A 9627-nucleotide genomic window follows, 5' to 3' on the forward strand; every position below is an offset into this window, starting at 1 on the left:
TAAAGTGATACTCAGTGAACAAGACTAAACATAGATGGCCAATGCAACTTCAAAGTACACAACTGAAAAGCCAACCAACTATGCAGATTTGTCACAGCATGTGGCAACCGGATGCTTCGGATTCCAACTCCCATCAGCCCCAGCCATAAAGGGAGTGGAGGGCACCACGATGGGGAGGGCTACCCTATGTAGAATATTAGATCAAAGAGTCTCCATACCAACCAGCTGTATTCTGATTCACAAAATCCCCTCTGATTTTTCTGGCTTCCACTCCAAACATAGTCACCTTGCTTTTGATATGCTTGCCTTGATTTGCCAGGAAAGGATTTTAAGTTCATCAGGTTAAGTCCTCAGTTGGGAGATAGACTTCTACTTACTAAAAATGCATGGATGAATTGGCACATACTGTTATGGACTATTACAGTGGTTCTCCTGGGAGTGGAGAGTGAGGAAGTTATGGCGCTCCAGATGTTGTTGTATTCCCTCAGCCCAAGCCAGCATTTCCAATGGTTGGGGATAACAAGAGTTGTAATTTCAGCAACAGCTGGCAGGGCATGGGCTCCCTTTCAGTCTTGACCCTGGGATCAGGTTCTCCTTCTTTGGGCAATGAACTAGAGCAGGCATGTCCAACAGGTAGATCGTGATCTATCGGTAGATCACTGGACGTTTGTGGTAGATCACTGGCTCCCCCCAAAGAAGCCAAAAAAAGGGGGTAGATCACTGCCAGTAATTTGCAGTGAGTAGATCGCAGTCTCTTGGAAGTTGGCCACCCCTGAACTAGAGGACTGGATCCAAAGGCAAACAGCATCCCAGTCCAGCCTTAGAAGCAAGTCCACAAGATGAGCTTGTAGTACCTGTGCCCCTCCTACCTAAAAATGTGAAATTGCCATTCCCTGACTCAGAAGCCTCCTTCACAGAAGCCCTAGGACAATTCTGCTCAACTGGAGAAAAAAATATAGATGCCAGACTCCTTTCAGGAAAGGTAGAGATTACTATTGAGATAGTTCTTCTGCTCCTATATAAGGCTCAGCCAAAGGCTATCTGATGCTGAAGCAGCATTACAGTTTTGTTCTCCTATAGTTCAGCCTGAGCCCTATTTGGATGTCAGGGTTGCATCATAACACCATCCCTGCCTCAAGGGTCAGTGTCCTCAAGTGAGAGGTCAGCCCCCATAATGAAGGGGACAGTGGTAGACGTTTGTTTCTTCTATTGATCAGCTGTTTCCCAACTTTCTTCCATCATGGAACTCAGGGAAGTATGCAGAGGTTTCCCAGGGGGGCTTCCCATCCAGGTGGTTGCTTGGCAGACAGCTTCCAAGGTGGTGATGATTTTATTTCATTTAGGAATGAATTGCTTCCTGTGAAGGGGAAGGGATGTAGCTCAGTGGTAGAGCACCTAATCTGCCTTGCGTGCAAGAGGTCCCTTGTTCAACCCCCAGCATCTCCAAGTAGAGTTGGGAATCATAGAATCGTAGACTTGTAGAGTTAGAAGGGACCACAAAGATAATCTAGTGCAACCCCCTGCAATGCAGGAACCCACAACCTTGAGATTAAGAGTCTCATGCTCTACTGACTGAGCTACGTCCCTTGCCTGAAACCCAGGAGATCTGCTTCCAAACAGTGAGGTAAACAGACCAGTGGTCTGGCTTGGTATAAGGCAGCTTCCTATGTTCCTATATTTGATTATTCTCCCTTTTGAAAGCCTGTGTAGTGGTTAGAGTGTTGCACTAGGACTTGGGAGACCACGGTTCAATTCCCCACTCAGCCATGAAACTCATTGGGTGAACTTTGGCCAGTCACTCTCTCTCATAATGCTAGAACTCATGAATATCTAATAAAAGTTGGGAAATTCAGGACAGATAAAAGAAAGCACTTCTTCATGCAGCACATAGTTAAACTATGGAGCTTCCTTCCACAGGAGACAGTGATGGACAAATTCATGGAGAAGGCGGCTATCATCAGCAGCTACTAGCCATGGCAGAGGCATCTGACTACCAGTTGTTGGGAAATGATGAGGGAGAGGGCAGATTGTTCTTGTGCTTGGGTCCTGCTTGAAGGTGTCCCAGAAGCATCTGCCACAGTGAGAGCAGCACGCTGGACTAGATGAGCCATTGGCCTGATCCTGAATTCTCTTCTTATGCTCTTGCATTATGTTCTTCTAGAGTGCTATGATGTATCAAAGGATCTCTCCAACAGGGCAGGGTGGTTGTTTTTTAAGTGTCAGTCAATTTTACATCTGATTGCCTTGCTGGATGCTGAGCTGCCAAGCGCAGGGGAAAGTTTCACATGTGAACAAATTGAGTGTTTGTTTTAAAACACCACTCTTTCTCTACTTGTAGCCGAGACTTCCTTCCTGGCCTGGCGTCGCTTTAAAAAATCTGCCTGGCTTTTAAACAGTTTGCTGAACAGCTCCAGCCTAGCAGGCTGAACAGGCCAGGGTTCATTGTCCTAACATGTTATCATAACAGCAGCTGCGGGGGGTGGGGGATGGACCATGCCTGTCCGTTCCTAGCTGGATGCTCTGCAAAACTCTCATTGCATAAACAAGGCTAAAGAGGGTTAAGATCAACATTGCCTTTAAGAGAAAAAAGTGCAGCCTGGAAAAGATCTTTGCACATCCCAATCCTGATTGCATTGCCTACTGTTTCTTGCAATTGCATGTTTCATATGCCATTTAGTTTGGCTGTGAGACCATGTGATCAGAGTCTGCCAGAGCAATTCTACCACAAGAAACCAAATTGACAAGATCCACCCATCCCTAATATCCAGTGTAAAGGACCTCAGTTGCTAAGACAAGACACTTGTCTCTTCTGGAGACCTTGAAGATCAGGGTAAATGGGCTGGTGGCGTAGGAAGTTTCTTGGGTTCAGCCATTGGTCATCCAGAATGGAAGCATTCTGTCCAAATACCCTGCTAGCTTCAGTGAATGGTGGTTTTCACGTAGAATGCTTTGCTTTCCCTAAAGAGAGGGGATTTCTATAAGCAAGTGCATGTGAAGAAATCCCTGGAAAGCTCACCAGCTTTATCAAAGCTGGGTGGATTAAAGCTACACATTCTCTCTTCCCCACCCCCTGGCCTCCCCCCCCCCACTCTTATTTCCCAGACTGCCCCCCCCCTTCCTGTAATTTCCTTTCTCTATCTTGCTTTCCCTGCACCCCTCTAATATCAGAGAGAGTATTATCTGTTGTGGTCTTTTAATCTACAATCCCTCCAATCCCTCGAGAAGGCAATTGGTAGGAGGGGTAATGTGAAAGAGAGGGAGCAGCAGAAGCGCCAGAGGATCCCAACTAGGCAGCTGCTGCTGCTTCATTTTTCTTTTGTCAATAATGTGATGAGCCGATGCTGTTTTAAATAAGATATTTTGGACTCCTGCCTTATCCAGAGAAGCATTAGTTGAGCTAAGGACTAGCATCCCAATACAAGTCTGTGTAGGACAATGATGTGGCTACAGACTTATTTATTTTATATATTAGGTTTATATCCCACCTTTCCTCCAAATAACCCCTTCACCTGTCCTTACAAAACAACCCTGTGAGGTAGGTTAGGCTGAGATACAGTGATTTGCACCAGGTTACCCAGGGAGCTTCATGGCTGAGTGGGGATTCAAACCCTGGTCATGGCCCAAGACTTACACCACACCGGCTATCCAGTGTTAACTACGAAGTACACGAAAAGACAGGAAAATAAAATGGTCAGGGAGAACAGTGGGACAGACCCTTCTGCCCAGAGCACTACTGCAGGATGGAGCAAGATGCCTCAAACTGGTCAGTGGTTAATTTAGCTCAGTACTGTCTGCAGTACTGACCAACAGCTGCTCTCCAAGCTTTCAAGTAGGTGGATTTTTCCAGGTTTACCTAGGGATGCCAGGGATTGAACCTGGGACCTTCTGTATGCAAGGCAGATGCTCTGCCACTGAGCTATGGCCGTTCCCCACCCACATGCAATGTGAAGCGGTCCTGGTGCTGGTAATTGTTAAGCTGCCCTGGATCTCTAGGAGAGCACAAGGATGCATCTCAGCAAAGAAGTGAGTTTGAAGTCAACACTGGTCCTTTCCAGTTATACAACATCTTGGGCCTTTTCACATCTAGAAATGGTAGGCGCTGTTTCTTTAGGGGATATTTTGTTTGTTCTGAGAGAGGGGCGGGGAAAACACTTCTCAGAATAGAAAAGGCCGTGGGAGAGAGTGCACGTGCCAACAGCTCCTCTTAGAGGCTGGGAAGTGGGGGAAACTTATGTCCTTTGGTTAATAGAGAAAGGACCTCTCCTGACCTTTGCTCTGCTGCCATCCTCCTCCTCTTCCTCAAAGGCTCTGCAAAAAAAATGAGTGAAGGCAGCATCCAAAAAGTCAGCCTCTGCAGTTTCTCTGTCTCCCTCTGATCACATGCAGTTGAGACCTCTCTCAGGACCATTAGAGCAGGGGTGAGGAAGAAGTGACCCTCCAGATGTTGCTCGACTATAGCTCCCATCATTCTTGGCCCTTGGCCATGCTGGCTGGGACTCATGGGAGTTGGGAGTCCAACAGCATCTGGGGGACCACAGGTTCCCCATTCCTGTGTGAGAGAGAAACCAAGGTTGTCTTCCAAAATGAAGAGAGTGGCAGCTGTAAAAATGGTGAATTCCATGTTAGAAATGGTTATGAAATGGGTTGAAAATAAAAACACTGACATCACAAGAACCTGAGAACATCAGAAGAGCCTGCTGGATCAGGCCAATGGCCCACCTAGTCCAGCATCCTGTGGGAAGCAGGATTCAAGCACAAGAGCACTCTCTACTCTGGCAGTTTCCAGCAACTGGTATTCAAAAGCATTGTCACCTCCAACTGTGGGCATTTAATGCATTGCATTAAAAAGTCATTCCTTTTGGATGTCCACAAGTTCTAGGTTTGTTATAAAAACTTTTCTCTATACACTTTCTCCATGCCATGCCTAATTTTATAAACTTCTAGCGTGTCAGCTCTTACTCACCTTTTCTCTGAACTCAAAAGTCCCATGATGCCACTATGACAACTTGATAATCATACAAATCTGTGGTGTGACCTCACTTGGCATACTGTCTTAAAATGCCAGCTGCTGCATCACACAAAAGATACTGTAGAGCTGGAAAAGTTTCAGAAAGGGGCAAGCAAAATGATCAAATGGATGGAACAAACACACACACACAGGAGGAAAGGGACTTTTTAGAGGGTGAGGGGACATGATAGAGGTGTATTAAAAACTATGCACATGACGGAGAAATATTAGAACTTAGGAGCCACCCAATAAAGCTGAATGGTAGAAGATTCAGGACAGATAAAAGAAAGGACATCACACAGCCTATTGAATCCGCTTCCACAAGAAGCAGTGATGGCCACCAGCCTGGGTAGTTTTAAAAGAGGATTAGACAAATTCATGAAGGAGAGGGCTATCCATAGCTACTGTCAATGGTTATGTTATACCTCCACTGTTGGAGGCAGTATGCCTCTGAATAGAAGTTGCTGGGGACTGCAGGTAGAGAGAATATTGCCCAGGGAGGTGGGGCAGCTGGGGTTCCGTTGCTTTTCCAGCTTCCCAACACTGTGGGTCACTGCCTCTTACTGAGAGGAGGAGGGCTGAGGCACTGGGACCTCAGCGTGGTGCACTGTGCAGCTGCAGAACCAACCTGATGCTCCTTCTGTCATGCAGTAGGCTGATCTTCCTGTGCTCCATCCCTCCCCTTCTGGTAAGTGGCAGTGACCTGCCATGTTGCGAAGTCAGGAGAGCAAGCGAGCCCTTGCCACGCTGCCTCACCAGCCACCAGTGAAGGAAGGTGCTCTTTTGCTTGTGTCCTATTTGCTAGTTTCCCATTGGCATCTGCTTGGCCACAGTGGGGACATGATGCTAGGCTAGATGGACCTTTGGTCTGACCCATCAGGACTCTTATGCTCTTAAGACACCCACATGTTAAGTCCTCCTCTAATCCCCAATTATGGAGAATTGCATTTCATGGCATGACATCACCCTGCAAGGAGTCTCCCTGCTAGCCAGAGAGAAGGGACAGGGAAGCCCGCAGTACGATGGCATCACATTGTGCCTAGAGAAAGGAACCATCTGGCCCCAAACACATTTGCTGTTAATATCTTGGTGAAATAAACAACCTAATTGCTTAGCTGAGAAGAGAGGTTTGCCTCGTTCCCAGCAATCGGAAGCTCCCATTGGTAACAAGTGACCTCAGTTTCTTGGGGTCAAGCAAGCACCTCCCTTGAGTCGTAACATAAATCATGGACGGTTTGGAAATTGTCAGGAGAGAGACCAGCTGCTTGACCTGGAAGAGGCACCCGATAAAGCTGAAATCTGCAAGGATCAAGATAAAGGAAGTCTTTCTCACACTGCCTCTGACTGACGCTAGGAGAGAGAGATGTACTGTACAGGCTAGAATGAATTTGGTCCTGGACAAACCCCCTACTAATGGAGGCACCAACAGAATAATCAGCAATGTCTGCCAGGTGGAGGTTATTAAAAGGAAAGGAAGGATGGTTCAACTGAGCCACACTAGCAGCAAAATGACATTGGGAAGCCTATGCCATGCCAAACATGGAAAACTGGATACAAGACCTCCTGCAACTAGCAGCTCATAAGAAAGTTCTGCTCCATAAAGGACATAAAAAGTCAAGCTTCCATGGGATTTGGAACATGTTTTTTGAACTCTTCCCTGAATAATGCCCACAACCAGGAGAAAGAACATATTAGTTGAATACTACTCTTAAGTTGGGATGTGGGTGGCGCTGTGGTTTAAACCACAGAACCTAGGACTTGCTAATCAAAAGGTCAGCAGTTCAAATCCCCGCAACGGGGTGAGCTCCTGTTGCTCGGTCCCTGCTCCTGCCAACCTAGCAGTTCGAAAGCACGCCCAAAAGTGCAAGTAGATAAATAGGTACCACTCTGGCGGGAAGGTAAACAGTGTTTCTGTACACTGTTCTGGTTCACCAGAAGCGACTTGGTCATGCTGGCCACATGACCCGGAAGCTGTACGCCGGCTCCCTCGGCCAATAAAGCGAGATCAGCTCCGCAACCCCAGAGTCAGCCACAACTGGACCTAATGGTCAGGGGTCCCTTTATCTTTACCTACCCTTAAGTTGCAAGGGAGAGTGGCTTTTTGCTTTCAGTCTTTCTTCTCACTCCCCTCTCAATTTAGTGTGGTTTTAAATATGTATGGGTACTTCCAGATATCTGGCGTTTTAGATCAGGTGCCAGTCATTAATTTTCCAGGATTTTATGAATTCAGGGGCAGGGAGTGGATTGTCCCCAGTGCAGAAGGTCCTACGTTATTTTTGTTGTTGTTTTTCCCAGCAATTTTCAAGTGGTACGTGGAAAGAAAAGTTTAGGAACCACTGGTCTGCGCTGACAGGCAGGGACTCTCTCCAGCCCTACAGGGATTGAACCTGTGACCTTCTGATGCTCTGCCACTAAGCTATGGACCTCTTCCTTTGCCTTTCAAGCAAGCGGCTTGAACAAGAACCCAATCTGGCTGCCCTGAAATCTGCAGCCAATGTCTGACTATATATGCATTATTCCTCCCTGGGCTATAAGTCAGTTCTCCAGCTCTGATTTCCATCCGGCCTTTTGCTGTTCTCTGCTTTCCTTTGTTTCTCCCCCTCCTTTGAGTTTTCCCAGCAGCAATGGCAGCAAATAAAAGAATTTTTTGACGTGTATGAAATATTAATAACTGATGCTCGGAGCAGTCTTTGCCTTGTGTTGCGCTGCACCTTTCTCCTCTCGGGAGCTGGACGCACTTGGCAAGGCAACTTCAAGGATGCCGAAGCAAAGGGGCTCATAATGGGTGGTGTTTGGAGTGCAGCTGCTGTTCCCTGGGAGCATCAAATACGTACGACCAATAGTGGCCGGGGCTCGTGGGGTCGGGGAGCCCAACAGCGAGTGAAGCAAAAGCCAATGAGAGGCAGAGGCAACTCATTCTGGTAGCTCCCCTATAAGGAAAGGCTGCAGCATTTTGGACTTGTTATTTTAGAGAAAAGGCAAGTAAGAGGTGACATGGAAGAAGTTTATAAAGTGATACATGGCATAGAGGCAACGGATAGAGAATGTTTTTTTTCCCCTCTCTTTCTTAACCTAGAACTCAGTGAAGCCGAATTGTGGAAGATTCAGGACAGACAAAAAGAAGGACATTTTTTTTTACACAGCACACAGCTGAACTATGCTAGAAGCAAGGATGGGCACCAACTTGATTGGCTTTAAAAGAGGATATTGGACAAATTCATGGAGGAGAAGGCCATCAATGGCTAATAGCCACAATGGCTATGCTCTGCTTCCACGGTTAGAGGCAATAATGCTTCTGAATACCGTGGCTGGAAGCCACAGGAGGGGAGAGCACTGTTGCGCTCGGGTCCTGCATCTGGTTGGCCACTGTGAAAACAGGATGCTGAACGAGTTGGGGCCCTGGCCTGATCCAACAGGCTCTAAAGTGCTCTTCTTGTCCCCATCATCCTCCCTGCTGAGTTCTACTAGGGTGAAGGTGAGACTAGGAGGTAGAAGGCAGTTCCACCCCCTGGATTGGTTGCAAACAGGAAGGCAGGCAGATGGGGGGCTGGTTAAGGGCAGGCAATGGTTGGTGGGGCAGTGCCCCATTTGCCCTAATACACAACTTTCCACTGATTACTACCAAAGCCACACATGTGAACAAGGATGTGAGTTTAGCTGGTAAAACCAAGCTTGCTGGACTAGGAGGAGGAACCACTTGCTTCCAGGATAGGGATGTTTGCATTTAAAGGGGAAATCTACCAAATCCACACTTTTTGAAACAATATGCAAACTGAAACACAGCCAGCCTTTGAAAATTCACACACCCATGATAAAGAGACTTAGTGGTTTTTAATGGTAGGTATTGTTGTTGTGTTGTATTATACTATCAATGTACATTGATTTATTTTTTGGAGTTAAGATTAGGACTGGGATAAATTGTGTTCACTGAGCCCGTATTTTATATAGCCTATATATGATGTTTGTATGTTAATGTGTGGTGTGCTATGCCTAATAAAGGATTTTGAATTGAATTGAAATTGAATTCACACACCTCTGAATTTTGCAATGCAGTTTGCCAGGCCAAGTAATGTGTAACCCCCCCCCCCAAAAAAAAAGTGTGGAAAAAATTATATATTTGTGAAAATAACATGCAAGAACTGTGTTCTACTAGGATAAACTGTTTGCCAAAATGTGCATGTTAGTCAAAACTGCATACAAAAATATGTTTATTAGGAGAAATTTCATAAATTGCTGGGGAAATATGGAGAGCTGAATTTAAGATTAGGAAAATTAGAAACTGGAAGACCAAAACTGACGGATGTGTCCATCTTTCCTCCAGGACCAGCCTTACTATGCAGCTGTTATCCAGGGCTGCAGATCTCCAACTTTCAGTTTCCATGTTTTTGTGTGTATATTTAAGGGTGCAGTTTTGATGTTTTTGAGCACGACATTTTGACTTCTTGCTTTAAATAGCCATGGCTTCCCCAAAAGGATCCTGAGAACTGTAATTTGTTAAGTTCTCTGAGGGTTATTAAGACGCAACACACCACATTTCACTCACAAAGTTACAGTTCCCTGGGAAAAGGGATTGATTGTTAAACGACCCTGGAAATTGCAGCTCTGAGAGGTGAATAGGG

The sequence above is a fragment of the Podarcis tiliguerta genome (genome assembly GCF_965153285.1).
Source record: "Podarcis tiliguerta genome assembly, chromosome: 14".
Lineage (NCBI taxonomy): Eukaryota > Metazoa > Chordata > Lepidosauria > Squamata > Lacertidae > Podarcis > Podarcis tiliguerta.